The sequence below is a fragment of the Calonectris borealis genome, chromosome 1 (genome assembly GCF_964195595.1).
Source record: "Calonectris borealis chromosome 1, bCalBor7.hap1.2, whole genome shotgun sequence".
Taxonomy (NCBI): Eukaryota; Metazoa; Chordata; class Aves; order Procellariiformes; family Procellariidae; genus Calonectris; species Calonectris borealis.
In genome coordinates, this window is record NC_134312.1 from 139088583 (window position 1) to 139104981 (window position 16399).

General features: G+C 38.0%; 1 protein-coding gene across 7 annotated transcripts in view; it reads right to left on the minus strand.

Annotated features, from left to right (window-relative positions):
- Window positions 1–16399, minus strand: part of TBL1X (transducin beta like 1 X-linked) — a 201679-nt gene that overhangs the window by 101497 nt on the left and 83783 nt on the right. For 3 of the 7 annotated variants that reach the window (XM_075133449.1, XM_075133476.1, XM_075133439.1), the window contains exon 1: window positions 13023–13300. The exons of the other annotated variants lie outside the window; for them this stretch is intronic. The gene's annotated coding sequence lies outside the window, so the exon portion shown is untranslated. Of the gene's footprint in view, window positions 1–13022; window positions 13301–16399 lie in introns of those variants that run through there. 7 annotated transcript variants of the gene reach the window in all.

A 16399-nucleotide genomic window follows, 5' to 3' on the forward strand; every position in this document is an offset into this window, starting at 1 on the left:
ACAACTTAAATATAATTAGCTGGAAGCCCTATGGGCTGCATTTCCCCACTGGAACACCTCTTACACTAATCCATTTATCAGGCTGACAGATGACTGAATCACTGGTGCTATGGACCCATTCTACTAATAATATTTCTCAAGCCAACATTTTGGTTCGTTCCTTATCTGGTACATTTTTGCAAAGAAAAAACCTGCATCATTTAGAGTGGGGAGAGAACCAGACATATTACACATGCATCTCTTCCCAGTACTGAACAATGTCATTTGTTTGATTAGCCCACTAAGTATAAAATGCTGGAGCTATCGGGCAGAAAATGGAAACGAAATGTATGCATTATGGAACTGTATGATGCCAAAAATAATAGGGAAACACAAAAACACTGAAAGGACTTTTGGAAGTTTTCCAGCCATTCGAAAGTTTTCGGAAGTTTGGATAAGAGGATAGTTCTCAGGGTATCCTTCCTGAAGATGGCCTTACTACAGCTGTCAAGCGAAAATTTCTCCATACTCTTTACTTCTTGTACATCTTTCTGAATTATAGGTGACAAAAGAAATTTTAAAGCTGTTTGAATTATATGCAAATAGACATTAATTGAACATCATACTGCCACAGAACTATGCACTTTGCAAGCTGCTAGAGAACTCTCATAAAAGTATAAAAAAAAATTTAATTTCTTGGGCAGAGTTTTCTAACGTTGTAACGAAAACGATTTTATCATTGTATCCCTGTGGCTTTTATTTCCAAACAGGTTCCAGTAAGTGGGCTGAAATTTTGGGGACCGCAGGCAAGGCCTTCCCAATTGTGCTACGCTGTTGAAATGAAGTCATTGTAAAAATGCTAAATTCTCATCAAATTCTTTTTAACGATGAAAAAAATTACTCTAGGATGTTATACTCTTATGCTTCCTTTCTCACAAGTTGTGGGACAGGAAACAAGAAGGGACAAAGCTGGTAATGGCCAGTAAGATGATCTAGAAAAAGAGGGGTTTCAAAAGGTGCCCTTCTTCTAGACCCATTATACTGTGGTCAATAATCCATATCCTGGCTTGGAATCACCAGGACCCAGCTAGAGTGGTAGTGTTGTTTCATCTGGTTATTTCCCCTTGGGTGTTCTCATCATGGACGTAGAAAATCTTGATGTCTCAAAACAGTAAAACAAGAAGAAATTAGTCCTCCTACTTCTACGTGAGCCTAACCAGTAGCCTAACTGACAGTCAACATTCACGAATTCTCTTAAAAATAGTACTGCAAGTTAAAGTTAACTCATGGCCTCATCCTTTTACCTGGAAAGACAGCCATCAGTATGAATTCAATTCCAAAGAATGACTACAAAAGCTATACTTAAATATTTAACAATGAAAGAGATAATTAAAATATATTCAGCAATCAGAAACTGATTTAGCTTGTGAATCAAGCAGCAGCAAGATGAGGTACAGCCAGCGCTCCCCTGGATCAAGACCAACCATCCACCTCAGAACAGGGCCAAGGAACAGCAGCTACTTGGACGTTATCAGACCTGATTTTTGAAAATGCAATCACAGGTGTTTACGCTGCCTGGTAAAGTACCTAGCAGGTTATTAAATACTGAGCTGTTTGAGATGTCTTCATGTGAACCCAGGAGCAGAAATCTCAGTTTCACATGCACTCTCCACCCACTCCTTCCCTCCGGCCCGAAACTGGAAAACTCATCCCAGAGACATTGACACTTGCACATCAGCCAGCCAACTTCCCTGTCGTTCCAAGCCAGCCTCTTCCTTCCCAGCTTCATCTCCTCTGCTTGGTGTATTTTCTACTTCTACAACAGAGCAGACAGTATCCTGAGCAAGGGCTGCCCCCAACCATACGAACCTCAACACTTGTCAGTCATACTTCCACATGAAATGCAGAATTTCACACTCCTGTTTCCACAGCCTCCTTTGAAAGGCAGTAGTATTGAGCAGAACAAACATCAGATCTAATCAAAAGAACATTCTGAAGTAAAAAATGTTGAAAAATCTTCTGCTTTTAGCCATTTTTAATGAAATAGATCATGGTCATGAATTTCCTAAGAAACCGTCTTTGTCAGGCAGGGAATGTAACATTACCTTCATTTGTATGCTTTACAAAAAAGCTTGCTATACTGTCAGTGAAGCTGAATTTCCTGGGCATTATTTCTCATTTGAGACAATTCTTTAATTCTTGAGGTAAATAAAAACTCTTCAAAGTACTTCCAAAATTATTACATAAACAGATTCTTCCCTTTATTTTAAGCCAGGGGCAAATATACAGCAGCTTTATAGTTAAATAGTTGCACTAAATTCTTGGAGTTTTTTAATAGAAGCAGAAAAAAGAGTTTGAGGAGAAGAGAGGAAGAATAAAACTTACAGCTGGAGTCATACTCCACTAACTACCATACTTTGTATGCTAGGTAGTGTACACTTCGAAGGACATGGCATGCTAAGCAGTTAGATACTGCAAAAATGCAGATGGTTTTATGAATACAAATAAATGGCTATTCTAAAAAGCATGGCAGAAGTGACCTAGTACATTGATCTGCAAACAGAACACTTATCTGTAATATCTATTTGAAAATTAGATTTTTATATTCAGTAACTATTATCTTCAACATTAGAAAGATACTGAATTTTCTTGCAAGACGAATTCTGTGCAGTCTCCGTCTTTGGACTCCTGACTGGACCAAACTCAGAACAGCCGGGTCTAACCCCAGAGCTGGCCCTGCTTTGAGTCAGGTGTTGGACTAGAGACCTCCTGAAGACCCTTCCAACCTGAATTATCTTATGATCCTACAATAATAATCTCTCCATATTAAAATTACGTATGTTTGTGGTGCTATTTGCATAGAAAATAAGGAGCTTAATAAGAAGCGTAAGGGCACAAACTTGCCTATTGAATCCAGACAGATCCAAGGTCTTAAAGGGATCAAACATGAGATATTCCTTCTAATCATACGAAGTTTATGCTGGTTAAGCAACTATAACAAAGCTGAAGACTGATGACTAAAGACAGAGAATGTTTTTGTTATACTGCAGATTACCTTCCAACCTCTTCCTTTTACCTAAATCACTTGTAGAGCTATAGGAGTAAAAACTATTTATATTAAATTAAATTACAGTTTAACTATGTGAATTGTAATCTTCCCCCAATTAAAATGCATGACATACAGTAATAGGTTATACTGCCTGGATATGAAAAATGCAGCTGAGAATACTGGCTAGAGAAATACACTAAATGAAAAAAAGAGCAGGAACATGAATTTATCTGCAGTAAACAGAGCTGTGAAAGACCTAAGCATTTCAAAACATGCAGACAAAAACAAAAACCCAACAAACGTCACACAGACTCTGTAGTAAAGAGCACTGGTCTGGCACCTTCTTGGTCTGAGGAACCCAGTCCTTTGAGCTGGCCAGTAACCTAGGTGTTTCACCACATTTGAACTTTTTAATAAAATATTGTAAGAGTCAGCAGTAGAAGTGAAATTCCAGGAAAAAAACCTTCAAAACTATCATCTGAATATTACAGCAAATAACTTTTGGTCCAGTTGATTGGTTAATCTAATTAACCTGATGGTTGATACTAGCTGTCTCATCATCATACGCCTTATAGGAGTAAATGGGTACCTATACCTCTACACTGAGACCAAATTCACCTCTTTTGACTAGCATATATGAGAATTTTGACTAGTATAGATGAGAAAAGTTTGTTTGTATAACGAGATTGGGATAAATTCCTTTAACGAATTTCAAGAAAGTATTATCTCTCAATATATGTGATGTTCTATGCTTTAATGCAATTCTGATACCATAAATAGTATCATCTAACCATCTTTGGTTTGTTTTATTTCATTTTTCCATCTACTTTAAGAGGTATTCTAGCTAATAAAGCTCACAGATTTTTAATGACTCTCTAGTCTGTACTTTATAAGGGACACACAAAAAGAGTAGTCAAGATCTTAGTATTAGTAAATGGTTATCTAAATGATTTAGCCAATATATGGTTTATATTCTCTATCTCATGGTATGTTCAGACATAGTAAAGTTCATAAACTATGTTCCAAAGCCATTACGAAAAATCTTAATCAAGTGTCAAAACTTAACTTAAAAAATAAAAAACCCCAAAACAAATGCAAAACCACACCAAGGCTTGAAAATTCAACCAATTAGTTAAACTTGCTGAGGAGGGAGAAGGACTTCTGAAATGTGGAAAACTGCAAAGTTAAGTTGCTCTCCTTTTTCCCGAAGCTTCCTTGGCCTTGCGACTCCAGCATGAAAGCCCAAAGGTCCTGATTCTGTTGCTCCAAACATCATTTCTTGAAAGCTTGCAAGGACCAAAGAGCTTAAGAGTGGAAAGGGGAAAATGTTTCTATTACTTCCAGCACTGTGAAGTGTCTCGCAGTGTTTAATGCCTACCTGTGCGTCAATTTTATTTAATCAATTCTTCTAGCCCTGTTCAATAAATAGTAGGTCTGTTTTTTCAAATGCTGAAGTAAGAAATTAAGAACATCTGAAAGTCATACAGATCAGGACAATAATCCGAATTACAATGCTGACTGCTTAAATTTGTGTATATACGTGTATGTCCTAGCATAACACTGCACCTTCGTGCACATTTTACAGCACTGAATTTTATGCAGCCGTGTGTGATGTTACTTTTAGTCAGCATTAAAAGGTGATTTTTCCCAGGGTCTCAGAAATGCAATTACCATTGACTTCAAAACAAAAGGGAAGCGGCCTGCAGTTCTGGAAACCATGTCAATCTTTTCATCTTGGAAACTAAACTCTCCTTCTGCAAATTGAGAAAACTATGAAAAGTGAGAGCAAGAATTTGCACAGAAAGATATCTGCTTTTATTGTGCTGTATTAAATAAAACAGAACCTTTTTATTTCATGATGGAACATGTCAGGGATGTTCATGCCACTTAACTTTGATTCCAATTTAAGTATATGTATGTGGATGCTGATGCATAAAGCTGGGTTGTATGAATATTCAGTCTTCATTAAAATGAGTGGTTTTCTTGTATTGCATTAGCAGGAAAAGAAGGACCCAATAGCAAAAGATTCACTGAATTCAAAGAAGAATTACAGCAATGATAGCAGCAACAAAAAAAGGATCATTAAGAGTCTTTTTGCATCTCAGTTTACAGATTTTGTTTACTTTTCATCTACGTGTTTTAGTGAGATGCAAGGTGTTACAGTCATTTTTTGCCCTAGCCTTTGAAATTATTTAGGAAAATTCTGAGGCGTAGGCTAAGAGGTTTAGAAGCTCTGCTCAGAAATTTTGGAGGACAGGTATTAAAAAGTTCAATTTCATCAGGGTAGCAGTAAGCCTAGCCATATTCCCCATTCCATCCACCGTAGTGTGCAATTTCAGGCTGCAGTCACGCTGCTTGTTCTGAGTGAAGCTTCACTGGTGTAGCCTTATTCCCTTGCTTCTCGTAATCACTCTTCCCTTACATTCCTGCCGAACATTGCTGCCCCTCAGTATCTGCGGAGTAACTGCTTATGTCAAAATGATTCTGATTAAAAGAGTTCAGAGAGTTAGTGTTGAAAAGTGTTTAAACTAACCTAGATTATAGGGAACAAATCAGGTTAGGGAGTGACTGCATGATCCTAAATCTCGTGGGAGCAATACTGAACAGTTGTGAACAGTGGGGGACAGGAGCCTATTCAGCCAATTCAGCTGCTGCCAGAATAAAATGTGGGAGACACAGAGAACTGCCCTCGGTCTTAGGTTTTGTTCCTTCTTTTCTTTTCCCAATATCTAAAATCCTAAAATTCTTATTCCTGATTCAGGCTGCCAAGCCTCCTCAAAACAATTACCTCTCCAGCAGTACCCGTGTTCAGACTTTTAAGGCACATCGACATGGTAGCTAAAAAAAACCCCACCCAAACAAAACGCTGCCCCCCCCAGCCCCAACATCACCTCAGTAAACCAGCAATGAGTTTAAACAGAGTCATCTGGGCGTCCTCAGTTCACCTTGTTATTGCACCTCCAGTTGCTGCAGCACAGACGGGATGCAACATCTCCCACTGTTTGGGGACTGCCCCTAAAGGTGAGCCATATGTTTTGCAATACCTAGAAACAGCAGGATAAGATAAGGAAATCTCTACAGCCTTAAGGCAGAGTTGCTTTGATTTCACTGCTTTGTGTCCTGCCCTTTTTTTTTTTTTTTTAATCGAGAGCTTTTGCAATTTAATTTATCTGGGTTAAGCCTACAGAAAAAAAAATACAAATACTGCGTTTGCGCGCGCGCGTGTGTGTGTGTGTGTAATGCCTAGGAAATATCCTGTGTTATCTGTCTGTGTAACATTTTACCTTCCACTAGACAAATACATTTTTAAACACTCTGGAATCAAAACAACATTCTCAGCATTCAAGACATTTTGTCATCACTGCCCATTTGTTGCCCTCTAGGTTTCTCTCAGCTGGCAAATTTCCCATTTAAGGAATTATCAGATTCATCTGCTTAGACAAGGCTGCAAAATAAAATGAAAAGCTGGATTATTCTAGAGAACTAGTATTTTTCTTTCCGGGCAGAAAATCCAGCGCACGAGCGCTGAACATTAACAGCAAATGGAACCAATCTCTCAGACTTCACAATTCTACCTCACTATACTCTGCAAAATCTAATTTTGACTCAGACGCCACAACATTTATTTTACATTTATCCCTTACTTCTTTAAATATGTTTATTGCCACTTATTATGCTAACCTGTTTTGGAGCCCTAAATATTATGCTCATAGGCAATGTTTTTTTTTACCGTAGTTCTAGTAAGCATGCTGCTTGTGCATACTGCTGCTTCTACGCAATTTTTCATGAAGAATTGCCAATTGCGTTGCTACCATTTTCCCTACATCATATTTTTTGCAGAGAGAAAGCGCAAGAAAAAAAGGAAGAAACCATGTAAAGATGAATAAATTACCAGTTTTCCACAGCAAGATGGCTCAGGATTTACTTGAGTGATGGAGTAGCTTTCATGTTAGAAGCTGTACTGCAAAACCATGCTTGTGTTTCTAGGCCCACTGGCTGCAGCACCAAGATTTCTGGAAGCATATGCCGTGGTTCTTAGTACTGTAATACACTAAAATTCTACACAACCCTTTCATATCCGAGTGTGGGAACACTACTTTCTCCCCCTAGGTAGAAAGAAAACGTTGGAGAAATGTCTCAATGTCAATTTTCCTTACTAAACAGCTAAAGCAGGTTTCATCTTCTTGCCACAGATGAGTGAACTAACAAAAAATCTATCAAATTGAAGGTAGGGTTTCACGTGCTGAGTGCGTATGCACATGCACATGCACCAGGTTAAGCAGAAGATGAACATAAGAGAAATCCTAAGTGATCCTAAAGCGATTAACGTAACAGCAAACCCATTACTGAGCCACAACTGCTTTATGGAGACTATTGCCTTCCAGTATTGATACTAAACCACTATCTTATACTGTTCACCCAAGTGAAAGTCTATTTCAAGGTGTTATATTGTTCTAACACAGTGATTAATCAATTTCTTTTTAGAGCCTCCCATGAGAACTTAAAAATTCATGATTCGCTTTATTAGTATTCTGTACAGCTTTCCATATTTTTTGAGTGGTATGATTAAATTTATCTGTGGTTGCTAATGGTCGCAATATGGAAAACGCTCCAGATGAAAGTCACTGCTCCACATAAACTCCATGGATCTCCTTAAAACACACCGCGAATCCCAAACAAAAAGGACTGCAAGTGACAAATCCCTTTCATTTATTCTCAAACAGGCTAACCTGAATACGCTGGTTGTGCAAAAGGCAAACAGGACGGACTTGTGAAGAAATACTGCAAATGGAACAAATAAAGTAGTGCATTATATTTGCCACAATTTAAGGTTGGAAATTAGTCCATAAACTCATTTGGGTGCAGGCCCTACCAAATCACATTTTACAAGATAAAAACTCATCCAAGATTTGATGCTAGGAAATAAGGACTACCAAAAAGCATGCTGAATTTGGAAATTTGATGTGTTCCAGTTCATCACTAAATTTAAAGATTTTCTACCAGGTTTCAAGGGTCTTCATACCGTCTTATTTATTTAGACTGCACATTCCAGTAGTCCAGGCTTGGGCACCAAAAGTACTACAATTGCCATTCTGGGCATAAAGTATTAAAAAATTTTTAAAGAAATCAAACCAACTGTTTAACAAGATTGAATCCATCATCCATAGAAATTGCCAGAGATACAGAACTACAAATACATTTTGGTTTTACTGAATGTAGCAAGATATATTAGCATACAATCTCATTAAAGACCCAACCGAGAAATAATTTTGTGCCATCTGAAATGATAGTTCATTCTAAAACTTGAAGTCATACACCAAAGAATAGTAAGATATACTGTAACATAATAAAAACAATGTAAGAAGAGCAATGTATCCAGGTGTCTATCATTAAGTAATATTATTATGAGGTTCTAGCAACATAAACCATGGTTGATATCTCAGTGATTTCTCTGTTGTATGCCTTGCAATGTATACTCTGGAAGAACAAAGTTCATTGTGCAGAAGTTAAATGATCTTCTTGTTTCTCCTTTATTTTTTCGTGAGCTGCTGAGCTATTCAAAATTATGTAACTGAAGGGTATTTTCAGATGGGAAAAGTACCTTGGTTCCAAAAGAGGCACTGGTGTGACTTTTCAGAAAGATCACGTTAAAAATAAACCATCATAAAAATTGCATTGTATTGACTCTATGACTCTAAAAATGCACTCTAGACTGTCATTACCATTAAAGGTGATGAATATGTTCTAATTCACTGCTGATTTTTCGGGCACAGGCATCCCTGCACCAACACGCCTCACTTCTTCCTCCCCATGAAAAGGGGGCTCAAATATTATAATCAGATAGCAATGCAGACCCACCACAGGGCTAGCGAAGGGGCACTTCATTAGGAGTCTGCTGACAGATGCAAACGTTCTGCAAAATTCTTTAAAGCAAAAGCATGCCATTAATTTCAATATTTATTACTTTCTATGAAAGACAAGTGACTCAACGTTGGGAAGGGCTTTACAAGGCTAATATTTCGTCCCTGACTAATGCTTTTTTGTTTCGTGATGTGCCTGCCTATTATGAGACTAAACTTATTCCAAAGAATAAATTAAGCAATAAGACATGACAAGCAGCGCATTTGTAGGCAATTCACTTACCACCTGAGGCATGCTATAACGGCTCAAGGCCAAAGGATTATTACTGCTTCAATAAATGCAGTAATAATCGAACTGAAATGCACAGCATTGGGAGACTTATTTATATTATTATATGGAATTTATACATAGAACCAAGTGCTTCTGTGCATTTAATGACTGTTATTAAATAAACAATATTGTTGAGAAACTTTTTCTAACCACTGTTCTGAAAATGCTATCCAATACAAATTAAATGTAGAGGTTTACATACATTGTTCTATGACCAGACATTGCTTGTGAAATGACAGAACTACGCCCCGGACTGCAGGTCCAGTACCAGTTTAAAAAAATCCATGCAGACGTGTAAATATTGAAGGACTGGGCAGCATAGGACAGGACAGGTATCAGCCACTCTAGAGATTTAGCAACTGGCCTGCGCTATCCTGATCACATACCAATTAATTAAAGTCTAGTTGTGGAAGCAACAAAGAATTAATTTAAAATAATTTATTTTTTCTAATAGCACTACCTCATGTCATTCTGAAGAGACCGTGCACAGGCATGCGGCTGTGCTCCTGGAACACTGTTTACTTCATTGCTCCAGCTTTAATGAGTAAAACAATGACATTATTCAGGTTCATCATCTATTCGCCAGTCACAGTAAAGTTCACCTTTTAAATAAGTAGTGCGACAAGCTGGCTTTAATTTGTACTCAGCATACCAACAATTGATTTTTCCCATGAACTCACTCTCTTTCTGCTCTGCTTTGTAACTAGATGGTCTGATGCGGTTTAACCCTGGTGCGGAGAGCTGCCTTCCATCCACGTTCCTAAAACTTCCAAAAAATTAACACAACTGAGAATAACAGATGTGAAGATCTACTCGTGAGGTGGAAAGACTGGGCAGTGAACTGTTTTACAGGAAAGCACAGCACCTCTTTGTTCTGTCGTCTTGATTCTGCTCTGATGAGTCTTATTCTGTAAGGAGGGCTATTTTTAAAGACGAAGATAAGAATAGTAATTTCAAAAACTGAGAACTAGCTACTGGATTCTCTTTTCTCTTCTACGCTACTCCCCCCAAACAAGAGAAAAAAATCCATCCATAGTTGAATACTGAATATGAACACACGTAAATAAAACCAAAACTCTTTAAACGTCAGCACACTGGTGTCTTCTATGTTCATGTATAAATGAATGATACGACATCCAAGCTCTTGGATGGTAAAGACAGAAACATACAGCTCTGGGACAGGCTGCCACTGCTCCTAATACTGAACTAAAACATGCTAGCAAAAATCCAAACAGGACTATTGTTATTTTCTGAGTTAAGAATTTATATTCTATAAAGATGTTTCTTACAGTTCACTCCAGACAAAATGTAATTTACGGTCTCATACTAAAAGAAGTGTATTTGTGTTCCAATTTATGTAAGTCATTCTTTTCAAGCATTTTAAATTTTTTAATGTATTTTCCCCAAACACAATTCTGCATAATATACACAATATTTAAAATGATTTTAAATACAAATTTAAAATTAAAAGACCATAAAAACAGACTTACTACATCAAGTCAAACATCCACTTTAGCCAGTATCTCTTCTTTAACCATGGTAAAAGTAGGTATCTAATGAAGAATGTATGAACAAAGCAAAGACACAGCAGTACTCTCCTAGCCCCCAACAGCCTATTGCTCTGGGACCTCCTGATGGTTCCAGTAGCGAGACACACCAGGATGTGTTTTAGTGGAACATCAATGCGTACTCCTTGCAATTTATGACAACAGGAAAAAATCCTGCTGTAGATTTGTGGCAGGTATCATTGTAATGTTATGGGACAAAATACCTAACTGTGATTTTAGCTATCTTAACCCTATTAGTTGAACACAACCCTGTCCTTAATTTTTATATTTCTTGTTCCAAGTATGAAGAAGATTCTAGCATTCAACTCCTCCTTTTGAACCCGGCCCAAATCCAAAACCAGACAAACATGTGAATACTTCTACAATAAATTTGCACATTGAAGCTACGCCCGAGAACTGGCGATTTTCACAAACATTTATTCAACAAATGTGAAATCTTCACGTACATGTACAAAAGTACAATTTGTAGAGGTGATAGACCTATTAAAAAATTAACCAGCGAATTGCTCTTGCACATTTCTTCCTTTTTGAAAATCTGATTTAAGGAATATTGTGCCTCTGGTAAAATGGTGTTCTTTTCATATGAGTGTAATCACTCGGCATTGCGCCTGAGAACACACCCAAAGTATGCAGTGATCTTGAGGACAAGCCCATCGTTCACTTACGTTGTCCAAACATTCAGCCTTCATACTTCTATGAATTTCCTTCAAACCAGGGGGACAGAATTGCTGGGGTTTTACTGAACAATTCTTGTATTTTGGAGATAAAGTGCCCATGTCTTATGTTACAGCTGCTGCTGCTGCTGCTGCTGCACTGTCTTCTACTCTATTCTAGCTGAATAATTAAATACCCTTTAGTCCTTCTGACAGTCCTAGACTCAGCATGGCTGTTAATCAATATCACATAAAAGGGAATTAGGCTTAGGCAACTGTTGCACAAGGCAGAATGGATAAGGCAAGAGGGAAAGAGATCTCTGTAGAACAAAAGACTAATTTTCTGTATTTTCCAACACGCCCTACCAAATGTGCACACAGACTTGTGAACACACGATACATACACAGATGTGCGGGGGAATCCAAATTAACCTCAGAGATTTGTTACACCATAACAGCAACCAACAGTCACTTCTCCTTCCATTCTTTCCTAAATTCTCCGTCTTCATGTGTTTTGGCAATCGAAGAAAACTCTCAGCACCAACATATTTGAAGTATTCAGTTTACAGGGAAAACTTGACTGCATTAAACCATTTCTGAAACTTTTACCATGTGATTACAAAAGGGAAAGATAGAAAAGAAAGAAAAAAAGAAGATATTTGATAAATACTATCTGAATTCTGCTCAGTGCAAAACATTTAGGAAGACTATGTTTCCAATAATTTGAGGGATTTTTCTAGAATCTCTAAATTGCCCACAAGTTACGTATTTTTTCATTCTTTTCTTGTCCTGCAATGAATCAGTAGGGTATTAAGAGCAATCTTAGGCTGAGAGTCCCAACAAAAGATTCACATGAAGGGGTGTAAATTTTCCCCACACTACCCTGCCGCCATGCTTATGCTCAGATCTACCCAGAGAAAAGGAGACGCAGTTCCCAAGTCTCTTCAACAACCCTTCCTTTCTGACGAAATACTCCAGTATTAAATCTAGAAACACTCAAACTTCCTACCAGGCCAAGAAATGAACTCACAAGTCAAACAGCAACAATTTCAGGTGGTTAAACAAATGAATTAACAGTGATGATGACACCATCAAGCCACTGACATGGAGGTGGAAGACTCCGTGCACTCTTTACACTCCTCTGTTCTGGGTGGCCTCTTATATTTCATGTTTAAAGACCTGATACTTACAAAACACACTAATTCAACTTTAACTCATGCGCATTGTAAAAATAACAACTCTGAGTAATGAGGCATAGACAGTATTTCAAATGGAAAACACTAAGTAACTGATTATTCTTGATATTATACTTTCTGAAGCATTTAGCTTAAATTCAATTTTGCAAGAAGCTAGAACGGTATTTTCCCCCCAATCCTACTGCTAACGTGAACAGAACCTGTATGTTCTATATCTAGTTTATAACTTATTGCAATTTTTTTGTCCCACCAAGCCTTGCTTCAAGCTGTAGGAAGTGCGCTCCAGCTAGCACCTCCCTCAAAACGATCCAGAAAACACATCCCATACAGCACAGAGTCCACATCATGAATCACAGAAAGAACAGCAAAACAACTTCAAACAAACCTGGGCTTTTTTAGTTTCTTCAGTCCCTTCCCTGGGACTGCTTAGCCTCAAGGAAGGCTGGCCCACTTCTGGCTCCCAAGCCGGAGAAGCGATGGTGGTGTGCCAGAGCTACGCTGCTGAATGGGCCGGGGAGGGCATGACGGGGAGGGATGGGGCACCTCTGGGCGTGAAAGGAGGTAAGGCAGAAGGGGCAGCCACGGCCAGAACGGCGTGGTCTTCGCTACGTGCCCTGAGCTTTAGCCGTATGCCCGGTCTAACCTCCTTCTGAAGGGGTGCAAACGGTGCCTTGCTGCTGTTATCTCCCCCTCCCAGAGCTCGCCCGCTTCACTTCAGCCAACATCCTACGTGTTTTGTGGATCTTGGCCAAAACGATTCTGGTGCCGCACAACCATTTACAACACTGATATTTTAGTTACTTTTTTCGGAATGTCTTAGTACACACTGATTAATATATAATGAGATACAATCTTTACACCAACTCGATAGTGCAACTTGCTTACCATGAAGCTGTGTTACATACATACCTACGGAATAATTTGTGCTAGCCCACATCTACCATTTTTACACATCATTTAGCTAGAAAGTAATGAATGACCCCTTCTTATATACAGGGTCATATTTTTTATAAAATGGAAATTAAACTTCAATTAAAATGTAAAAAAATTCCATCTTTCAAACACAATAAGATCTTCTGAAACAATGTTTTACCAGTTAATAAAAGTTTACGTAAAATATGCATGACATCTAATAAAACAGTTCTGCATTTTGAACCAATTCAATACATACAATAGGAATTATCTATAACTAGCGAAATTAACTGATTATTTCTGGTCCCTATGTCCTCCAAGCTTTTAAAACCAACAGATCTCAGCCTCTCTTTCTTGGTTTTCTAATGAAATTACTAATTGGGACAAAGTAGGGGCTTTCCTGCCTAGTAATCTCCCAAGCAGTTTCTCGTACTTAAGCTATTCGCTAAATTGATAAGCAGAAATGAAGAAAAGCCCTTCACCTGCTGGAAAGGCTACAGTTGCCAGATGTGGGTTTACTACCTTGGCCAGGTCCAGGTATATAGTTAAGAGTCTTCTCTCAGTTGAGTTGATGACTTTCTCTAAAACTCCAGCCGCAAATACTGTCTGAATATTGTTTTCATTAGATCAATGAAAATAATAAATTCAGGACTTAATAGGTCCCGACTTTGCTTAGGACTTAATAGGACTTATAGGTCATGAATTTGCATTTCATATTAAACTGCAAAGAAAATCTGTTCCATTTCTAGTAAAAATTAAAGTATTTTATTTTTAAGAGATTCATATTGCCTTGTGAGTCAGCAGAATCTCCTCACAATGCAAGAATCGTCTGGAGTGGATGCAGTGTGTCAGGTAACACTGCTAGGCTTGCAGAACGTTGATTAAAAGGGCACGTCCGAAAAAATGGAAGTGGTAAGTACAACTATAATGAAAGCATTCAGAGAAATCCAAGCAAGAGACTAAAGACAAAGATACATAAATAAATGCATAGCTCAGTTCCCAAAATAGTTTACATTACCAAACTAATCTCTCCTTCTGAAGGGTCACAGCCAAGTGTCATTGTATTTGTAATCTAAACTGAAGCCAAAAATAAATATATACAGAAATAATATTTAAAGAGCACAAGTATTCCACCTTCAAAACTCGATCTTCTATGAATACTTTAGGAGATGTCCAAACGCAAAGTAATTTTAAAAAACTATGTTTGACAGAAATACTAATTCTTGCTTAAAATTGGATCTCCCCTAAATGCCTTTATTTAACCCAACTGACCATAATGCCTAACAATTTAGCTCAGCGTACAAAGACCTTATTTCTCCCTTCCGTCAAAACGGACTGTCACACAGGCCAGCCTGTTAAATGGGCATCCCTGCCCCTCCTCCAGAGAGTCTCCCTCTGACACCTTCCCCTTTTCTGTATTACAGAAGCTCTGGCTGGGATGGGAAACTGCATGAAACAAACCTTCCTTCAATTAGTGTAGATTGCTATGCCATGAATCAACAAATACACACCACCAGTGCTACCACTATAGTCGTCTTTGTCTTGAAGGCCTGTTTGTTTGCCTCCCGTTTCCACTAGAACTCAGCTGCCTTAATCCCCCATATGCCACTCACCTTCTTATTTCGCTGTGTGCCAATTCTTCACGCTAAAAGGCAGTCTGTACATGTATGGAATTTTTTTTTAATTATGTCTCCAACCTACCAGCTGTCAAACTCTACTTGACATTTACAATAGTGTCTGCAGAGTAATCTGTATCTATTCCAGTTTTTTCCACTGTGAACTACTCTTGCTCTTACTTTATGAATTCACTTTCATTGTGTACTCCTCATACAAAGCTTATACTTTTTTGTGTACATCTATATTACGGTTGAATACGAAATCTGAAATAGAGAAACAGTACATTCTTTATGATGAGGATGAATTGCATAATATGTATTAAACAACTCCTGTTCAGTTTGGCAGGCAGAACACATATTCTTCTCTCTCTGTTCAGGCATTCAACCATCACTTTGGACTTTGGGAAAAAAAGCTGAATTAAGTTTTCAGTGAAGCTTTGCTATAGACCTCTGCTATAAAGTAAAAGCTGTATCAAGCAACCAACAGTCAGCTTAAATCCCAAATGTTTTCATGTTTTGCATTTAAGGTTGGATGATAACTTTGCTCTTTTCTTTTACTGCAGCTCTCAACAACAATGAGCAGTCTCAAGAGATGAAAATAGTTTCTTAGTCTGAAAATCATATGGAAAAAATCAACTGCCCTTTAAAAAAGTTATAAATGTCTGGACAAACTTTTCCCAGATTTTCCTTCTTCAGTTATTTAATGAACATATGGTTATTTATAATGTGAGCTACACTTGTAGTATTTCAAAAATTAGTTATAAACATGCCTAGAGCTACTCAGCTCTTCCCAGGACTATACTGACCTCACTCAATACCCTTCCAGTATTGTTTTGGGATCTCTTTGACAGCGAACCCATGTTCTTACTTCAGTGTCTTCCCTCTGCCTTAAAATTTACCTTAGTTTTCTTCTCTTAGCAAGTACCTTATAGCAGGTTACTTTAATTCCAGAAAGATTGTAACATCAGATATCAATTACGACAAATAAAAACCTTGGCCAGCAGGCATGGATGATTAAAAATACATATAAAATGAATGCAAGCTCAGCTATATTTTAAACTAAGTATTTAAGGAACAATAAGGAGTCAATCATTTATGTTAGTGAAATGGAGCAGAAGCTAATAGCCGGGTTGATGTCTTTTTGACAGGTACAATATAGACATGTGTCAGAGCGAGGCTCCTCTCAAAGTCAGGAGACGGGCACTTCTGGAGCGTGATGGGTGAGACTCTGCCC